At 48.9% G+C, this 8556-nt stretch overlaps 3 non-coding genes across 3 annotated transcripts; all 3 read left to right on the top strand.

Annotated features, from left to right (window-relative positions):
* Nucleotides 1-5691: 5691 nt before the first annotated feature.
* On the top strand, nucleotides 5692-5766 carry Trnal-caa (transfer RNA leucine (anticodon CAA)). Its single transcript has one exon. It is a non-coding gene; the product is annotated as a tRNA-Leu (tRNA).
* Nucleotides 5767-6579: 813 nt separating this feature from the next.
* Trnal-caa (transfer RNA leucine (anticodon CAA)) lies at nucleotides 6580-6654 on the top strand. The gene has a single exon. It is a non-coding gene; the product is annotated as a tRNA-Leu (tRNA).
* Nucleotides 6655-7763: 1109 nt separating this feature from the next.
* On the top strand, nucleotides 7764-7838 carry Trnal-caa (transfer RNA leucine (anticodon CAA)). The gene has a single exon. It is a non-coding gene; the product is annotated as a tRNA-Leu (tRNA).
* Nucleotides 7839-8556: the final 718 nt, after the last annotated feature.

Genomic DNA, 8556 nt, shown 5'->3' with positions numbered 1-8556 from the left:
GTATGTACCGATTGTGCGATACGTTGCGCAGCAAGATGCCGGGATTGTTTCGATGTTAGTCATGATATTGTCTACTTAAAACGGTTATTTACAATGTTGAAAAAAAAACGCGCGTCATGATCTTACAGAAAGTTCTACTGGCTGAAATTAGAAAAAATTCCAGATATATCCGAAAACAAACACTTTTTGAGATGTTAGCCATTTTACTTCAGTAAGAAACACTCAGTATTCCGTGACGTAGTTAGTGCTCCTCTTGTCGTTCACTGTTGATTTCTTATTGGCTACGTTTGTGCTGAATCCTCTGGCTCTAATGCTGCCAGATACGGCACTCAGAAATGCCTGCCACATCATGCAATGTGTGGCCGGAATTATGGGTGATAAGACCCATAGGTCCTTCACTTAACTGGACGAATAAACAAATGCTGTTAATAAACAGTTTCTGCGTGACAAATTACTGCTCTATTGGACGACGTTACTCTTTTTTTTTTTTTTTTTAACCTTTATTCATCATCAATAATAATAATTATACAATATTAACCCACTTCCTTAATAGCATTAGTGGGTCGTAATATTAATACATTTATTATTGTTTCATGCAGCATGCTACAAAATATGATGTGCTACAGGTTACTACAACAATGGGCACTATACTAACTATCCCTACTACTTAAGAAACTATTACTGTCACTAATTGCTAATTTCTACACCTGCAGCGTCACATATGTGCCAGTAGAATATATAAACCTACTTTGCAAGCCTTGCTCTTCGAGCTAACCCCAAAGAGCTTGCCCCCAGCACTGGGCTGGCCAAGATGTTAACTCGCTGCAGTTCCATAACCTAACATAATATCCTATTCTAAGTCCTACGAAACTAACTTATCCTAAGTCAAATCCGGTGCATCTCTAAGTCGGTGAGATTAACCCCTCCTCCCCCTAATCCTGCGCGCGGCGCATCCCAACTGTGATGTGAAGTCGGCCAGTCCGCGCGCTGGCGGTATGGGAAAAGGGATCTAGACAATATCGGTGTTCATTTTCGCATTCTTAGTTTATCTCCCTCAGATATTCATTTAACACTTTCCGTGATACCTCGTTGGCCAGAGTATTAATCATCTGAAAAGTGTCTTCACGTCTGAGGAGTTGATACGTGTCATGGTTCGGTAGTCCGTCTCGAAGTGTAGTCGCTACATCATTGAAGAGAGGGCACTCGTAAATCACATGATCCGGAGTGCCTTCCGGCGCGCCACAGTCAAACGCGGGCGTAGCCCTCTTCCCAAACCGACATAAGTATGTCGGGTAGGGTCCATGTCCAGTGAGAAAATGGATCAGTCCCCGTGTTGGCTGAAAGTGCTTCATTTCTAAACGCTCCCTCACGTTCGGCAAGAACTGAAAGGTTCTGCGACCAGTTTCTTCTGTCTCCCAGGACCCCTGCCAAAGTTCTTCCCCCCTTCTTCTAATCCCCATTTTGTCCTCTACCCTCACACCCATGATTTCTTCTATTTTCCCCTGGTTCCCTTTTTTTGCCCAATACCAGGCTGCTTGCTCCCTAATCTTGATGTCAAGTGGGCAGAGCCCCATTATGACTAATAGGGCCCCTCCTGGAGATGTTCTATAAGCGCCCACAGATCTTAGAACCATGCTTCTCTGAACCCTTCTCACTGCCATGGCGGGCACAACCCTCGTGAGTCTGTGCGCCCAGACCCCGGAGCCGTAACCCACTACTGAAGTTAGGATACTATTGTGATAAAGTTTAATGAGATGTGGAGGTAGGTGAAATCTTTTGTGTCCTATGGAAATGAGGTTGTTTAATATTTGCAGAGCTTTTTGGGTTACAGTTTCAATGTGTTTTCCGAAGTTCCATTTCTCATCAATGATGACTCCTAGGTAACGTGTGTCTCGTCTTCGCAGTACCGGTGTGCCGTCAATTCTGACCGTAGGGTTCCTGATTAGTTGTCCTTTAAGTAGTAAGTATGTCGATTTGCTTGGTGATATGGTCATTTTCGTGGTGTGGCACCACTGTAGGAGTCTGTCTAATGCTCTCTCTATTTTAGGTTCTATGTCCTCTCGGCTACGGCCACCGACCATCAGGAGGAGGTCATCAGCGTAGGCTATCACCTCTAGCACATCCTCACTTCGTTGCAGGCTGTCTAGTAATGGCTCCATGTGGATGTCCCAAAAGAGCGGCCCTAGGACCGATCCTTGGGGACATCCTTTCGTGACAGCTTTCCCTACCCTTTCGCTAGGGGATGATAGCCAGACCTCCCGATCCTCACAGTAGCTCCTCAGGCAGCCATATAGCGGCCCTGGACACTCCTTCTCCCGCAAGCAGGAGAAGAGCGAGGGCCACCACAGGTTGTCGAAGGCGCCACTGATGTCCACCATGATGCCCACCACGTATTTGTGCGGGGTCGAGCCACAGACCTCGGCCGCCAGGGCGATTGCATCAGATGCCGACCGCCCCGGCCTGAAACCGAATTGCCTGCTGCTCATCCCGCACAATACTCTATGTGCTGCCAATCTGTCAGCCAACAGTTTTTCCAAGATTTTTCCAAACAAATCTAACAGGCAGATCGGCCTGTACGACTTTACTTCTGCAGGATCCTTGTCCGGTCCCTTCTTAATGATGACGACGTTCCCAGTTTTCCACCTTCTTGGGAACTGTTGTTGCCTCAGGCACTCATTATAGAGGTGGGTAAGCGGGGCAACCAGCTGGGGTGCCAGGAATTGCACCACCTCCGCCACAATGCCGTCTGGCCCAGGAGCTTTGCCTCTTTTAAGTTGCTTTATGTGGGTCGCCACCTCCTCTTCTGAGAAGGGGTAGACCGCCGTGTCATTATTATATATTTCACGGTCTTGTTCTCGCAATTGCCGTTGTCCCTCTGTCTCCCCATCCGCATTGTCATCAGGCAGCAGGGACCGGAGGAGGACCCCAGCAGTCTCCTGCCAGGACTCCGTCATCCTGTCCCCGTGCCTGACTGTAGATAGCTCCATAGGAGAGCGGATTTTCTCCCTGACTAATTTATAGGGGAGTCCCCATGGATCCAGTGCTAGCTGGCTGAGCACATAGTGTTCCCAGCTTCGCCTTCTGACTTCGCGTAGTTCACTCTGGAACCTCTGTTTTGCCTCCCTGTACTGCAATTGCCACCTTTGTCTCTCCTGCCAGACGACACTGCGCTGGTAGTGCCTCCTTAGCCTCCTGACAGATTGGAGTAGATCTTCCAGTTCAGGCGACCACGGTGACGGAGAAGCCGCCATGGCCTTCCTCCTGATCGGTACAGCAGCCCTCACCGCCCTGGTTACTGCAGTTACTAGTTCATCTGCTCTGTTGTCTACGTTTATGTCTTGTTGCATGTCATCTTCCGGTAATGGAGGAATGTCGCACTCCCTCGCCAGGCGTTCCCAGTCAGCTTTCCTGTAGTTGAATTGTATTTCCCACCCCATGGCCCAGCGGCACTCTCTCTCCCCTACTGTGAAAGTTATTAAGTTATGGTCGCTAGTGGTGGCGTTTCCTAGTACTTTCCAATTTTGTATGATGTTTGTTACATTTGGTGTCACGAGAGTGACATCAATATTTGTACCCTGCCCTCCTCCTGCCGTGTAGGTAGGAGGATTACCAGGCCTGTTGGCCACCACGAGTTGCGACGCCATAATGTATTCTTCCACCTTTTCTCCATTTGCGTCTCTTGTGCCACTGAACCATAGGGGGGACTTGGCATTAATATCAGCTGTTATTACAATTTTCCTTCCCCGCAACGCCGTGGTCACCCTCATCAGGTGGTCTAGGTGTATTTCGATGTCATCTCCATACTGGAAGTACATATTAATGATGGTGATGATTCCTGCTGGAGATTGGAGCTCCACGACGTTGCAATGGGGAGTTGTAAACTGAGAGAGTGTGGTAACTCTCACGAGTTTGTTTGTAATTATAATTGCCGCCCTTGGGTCTTCTCCTCTGCTGATTACTTGCCATGTGGCGGCAGCAAATGCGACTTTCCCAGCTTGGGAGTACGGCTCCTGCAGACAGAGCACATCCAATCTCCTCTCCTCCACCTCCCTTCGGAGTTCCTGCATCACAAGTCGACTATTATGAGTGTTTAGTTGTCCTATGTTTATTTTGGTCATTATGGAAAGTAGGTGTGTACTCGGTCATGTGGCCAGGTCTTAGTCCAGTCGAACGCAATTCGTCCGTTCGCCAAAACTGCCTGTTCATAGATGTCGTTTAGGTCGAATTTCTCGCCCCTTCTTTCAAACACCTTTCTTAACAAGTCTCGCAGGGCTCCGAAGTCAGTGGGGAGATTCACTGATTTTAGTTGAATTCTGTCCACAGCCTCCATCACCGAGAAGGTTATCTTTCGTCCCTCTTCGTGTCCTACACGAACCACATGTCTCAGGGCAGTGGTCAGGGTAGCCGGCTGCTCAAGTCTTGCTAGTTGCATGGTGTACTCCAAGTTGGGGTACACTCTTACAGGGTCCACAGGTGGTAGTCTAACTACTGGAGTACCCTGTGTGGGAGAACTTGTACTAGAGCTACTGGTTACCAAGTTTTCCTGTATTGGTTGAATGACTTTTTTCTACTCCTTTCTGGAAACTGACACAGCCACAGGATGCCCTTGCCGTTTCTGGTGTTCTGTCGGCTCTGCTCCCCGGCTTTCGGAGGAGGGAGCTGCAGCTATGGGGGGGTCTGTCTGTATTGCCATATTTATCATATAGATCTCAGTCTGTGTGGCTCTGTTTTCAGTTTTCTCGGTGCTCGTAAGCGACCTTAAGAACAACTTAAACTTGTTAGCCCTCATAGCATCCCTCCTCCTTTTGCTCGGGGACTTATGTTTCGGCATCCTGTTCAGTATGCCGGGCTCACCCATAATCAATCCTGGAAATCAGTCTTTGTTCAAGCATCCTGTATGTTGGGCACGACGTTACTCTTGCAGAAAGTTAATGGATATGAAACTACCTGGCAGATTAAAACCGTGTGCTAGACCGACACTCGAACTCGGGACCTTTACCTTTCGCGGACAAGTGCTCTACCATCTGAGCTACCGAAGCACGACTCACGCCCGGTACTCACAGCTTTACTTCTGCCAGTATCCGTCTCCTATCTTCCAAACTTTACAGAAGCTCTCCTGCGAAACTTGCAGAACTAGCACTCCTGCGGAACTAGCACTTGCCCGCAAAAGGCACACAGTTTTAATCTGCCATGAAGTTTCATATCAGCGCACACTCCGCTGCAGAGTGAAAATCTCATTCTGGAAACATCCCCCAGGCTGTGGCTAAGCCATGTCTTCGCAGTATCCTTTCTTTCCTGCTAGTTCTGCAAGGTTCGCAGGAGAGCTTCTGTAAAGTTTGGAAGGTAGGAGACGGATACTAGCAGAAGTAAAGCTGTGAGTACCGGGCGTGAGTCGTGCTTCGGTGGCTCAGATGGTAGAGCACTTGCCCGCGAAAGGCAAAGGTCCCGAGTTCGAGTCTCGGTCGGGCACACACTTGTAATCTGCCATGAAGTTTCATATCAGCGCACACTCCGCTGCAGAGTGAAAATCGCATTCTGGAAATATCCCCCAGGCTGTGGCTAAGCCATGTCTTCGCAGTATCCTTTCTTTCCTGCTAGTTCTGCAAGGTTCGCAGGAGAGCTTCTGTAAAGTTTGGAAGGTAGGAGACGGATACTAGCAGAAGTAAAGCTGTGAGTACCGGCCGTGAGTCGTGCTTCGGTAGCTCAGTTGGTAGAGCACTTGCCCGCAAAAGGCAAAGGTCCCGAGTTCGAGTCTCGGTCGGGCACACAGTTGTAATCTGCCATGAAGTTTCATATCAGCGCACACTCCGCTGCAGAGTGAAAATCTCATTCTGGAAACATCCCCCAGGCTGTGGCTAAGCCATGTCTTCGCAGTATCCTTTCTTTCCTGCTAGTTCTGCAAGGTTCGCAGGAGAGCTTCTGTAAAGTTTGGAAGGTAGGAGACGGATACTAGCAGAAGTAAAGCTGTGAGTACCGGGCGTGAGTCGTGCTTCGGTGGCTCAGATGGTAGAGCACTTGCCCGCGAAAGGCAAAGGTCCCGAGTTCGAGTCTCGGTCGGGCACACAGTTGTAATCTGCCATGAAGTTTCATATCAGCGCACACTCCGCTGCAGAGTGAAAATCTCATTCTGGAAACATCTCCCAGGCTGTGGCTAAGCCATGTCTTCGCAGTATCCTTTCTTTCCTGCTAGTTCTGCAAGGTTCGCAGGAGAGCTTCTGTAAAGTTTGGAAGGTAGGAGACGGATACTAGCAGAAGTAAAGCTGTGAGTACCGGGCGTGAGTCGTGCTTCGGTGGCTCAGATGGTAGAGCACTTGCCCGCGAAAGGCAAAGGTCCCGAGTTCGAGTCTCGGTCGGGCACACAGTTGTAATCTGCCATGAAGTTTCATATCAGCGCACACTCCGCTGCAGAGTGAAAATCTCATTCTGGAAACATCCCCCAGGCTGTGGCTAAGCCATGTCTTCGCAGTATCCTTTCTTTCCTGCTAGTTCTGCAAGGTTCGCAGGAGAGCTTCTGTAAAGTTTGGAAGGTAGGAGACGGATACTAGCAGAAGTAAAGCTGTGAGTACCGGCCGTGAGTCGTGCTTCGGTAGCTCAGTTGGTAGAGCACTTGCCCGCAAAAGGCAAAGGTCCCGAGTTCGAGTCTCGGTCGGGCACACAGTTGTAATCTGCCATGAAGTTTCATATCAGCGCACACTCCGCTGCAGAGTGAAAATCTCATTCTGGAAACATCCCCCAGGCTGTGGCTAAGCCATGTCTTCGCAGTATCCTTTCTTTCCTGCTAGTTCTGCAAGGTTCGCAGGAGAGCTTCTGTAAAGTTTGGAAGGTAGGAGACGGATACTAGCAGAAGTAAAGCTGTGAGTACCGGGCGTGAGTCGTGCTTCGGTGGCTCAGATGGTAGAGCACTTGCCCGCGAAAGGCAAAGGTCCCGAGTTCGAGTCTCGGTCGGGCACACACTTGTAATCTGCCATGAAGTTTCATATCAGCGCACACTCCGCTGCAGAGTGAAAATCTCATTCTGGAAACATCCCCCAGGCTGTGGCTAAGCCATGTCTTCGCAGTATCCTTTCTTTCCTGCTAGTTCTGCAAGGTTCGCAGGAGAGCTTCTGTAAAGTTTGGAAGGTAGGAGACGGATACTAGCAGAAGTAAAGCTGTGAGTACCGGGCGTGAGTCGTGCTTCGGTGGCTCAGATGGTAGAGCACTTGCCCGCGAAAGGCAAAGGTCCCGAGTTCGAGTCTCGGTCGGGCACACAGTTGTAATCTGCCATGAAGTTTCATATCAGCGCACACTCCGCTGCAGAGTGAAAATCTCATTCTGGAAACATCCCCCAGGCTGTGGCTAAGCCATGTCTTCGCAGTATCCTTTCTTTCCTGCTAGTTCTGCAAGGTTCGCAGGAGAGCTTCTGTAAAGTTTGGAAGGTAGGAGACGGATACTAGCAGAAGTAAAGCTGTGAGTACCGGGCGTGAGTCGTGCTTCGGTGGCTCAGATGGTAGAGCACTTGCCCGCGAAAGACAAAGGTCCCGAGTTCGAGTCTCGGTCGGGCACACAGTTGTAATCTGCCATGAAGTTTCATATCAGCGCACACTCCGCTGCAGAGTGAAAATCGCATTCTGGAAACATCCCCCAGGCTGTGGCTAAGCCATGTCTTCGCAGTATCCTTTCTTTCCTGCTAGTTCCGCAAGGTTCGCAGGAGAGCTTCTGTAAAGTTTGGAAGGTAGGAGACGGATACTAGCAGAAGTAAAGCTGTGAGTACCGGCCGTGAGTCGTGCTTCGGTAGCTCAGTTGGTAGAGCACTTGCCCGCAAAAGGCAAAGGTCCCGAGTTCGAGTCTCGGTCGGGCACACAGTTTTACTCTGCCAGGAAGTTTCATATCAGCGCACACTCCGCTGCAGAGTGAAAATCTCATTTTCGAGTCAATGGATATGTTTTGTACTCGTACCTGACGAGGGGCCACTCCATTTTCTACGCCCCTACGACACTAAATCAAATGTTTAATGAGAGGTGAATTGATCGAGGAGTTCCTGTATTACCCGGCATTAACCTCTTAGATTTCTGACTACGGTGATATTCAAATATGTGGTACAATTCACATTCATGGATGCCACACGCTGCAATAGCGTCTCCACCACGCATTCGGCCAAACCAAGGGTGACCAGGTTTGCTTCCACGAGTTCGCTATTCTTCGAGAAGGAAGGCAGATGGATGAATAAGATTGAATGATAACTACTGTACATTAACCACCTACTGTAGTATCAACGGACAGATGGCTGTCATTAGATAGTATGGCCCCTGTCTCAACAAATATCTGTTTCTGGACTTATGAGTCTAGGAAGTTTTTCTAGTTTTTGCCAGAACTATAGAGGACCCATTTTTAAGCACACTGTACAGCCAAAATTGGCCAAAAGTGGTTTAAGCAAACACTGATTCATGAGGACACACAATCTCGGTGGGAATAATATTGTCTTTTCCGGAATATTACTTAATTAACTAAATTACAGGACAAGGGATGAAAGCAGCACACCGAAAGCTATGTTCCGTAGTTTGGCTTGAAGTTTTCGCT

This window comes from Schistocerca gregaria, chromosome 1 (assembly GCF_023897955.1).
Source record: "Schistocerca gregaria isolate iqSchGreg1 chromosome 1, iqSchGreg1.2, whole genome shotgun sequence".
Lineage (NCBI taxonomy): Eukaryota > Metazoa > Arthropoda > Insecta > Orthoptera > Acrididae > Schistocerca > Schistocerca gregaria.
The sequence above is the reverse complement of the archived record's forward strand: the minus strand, read 5'-3'. Positions and strand labels throughout refer to the sequence as shown.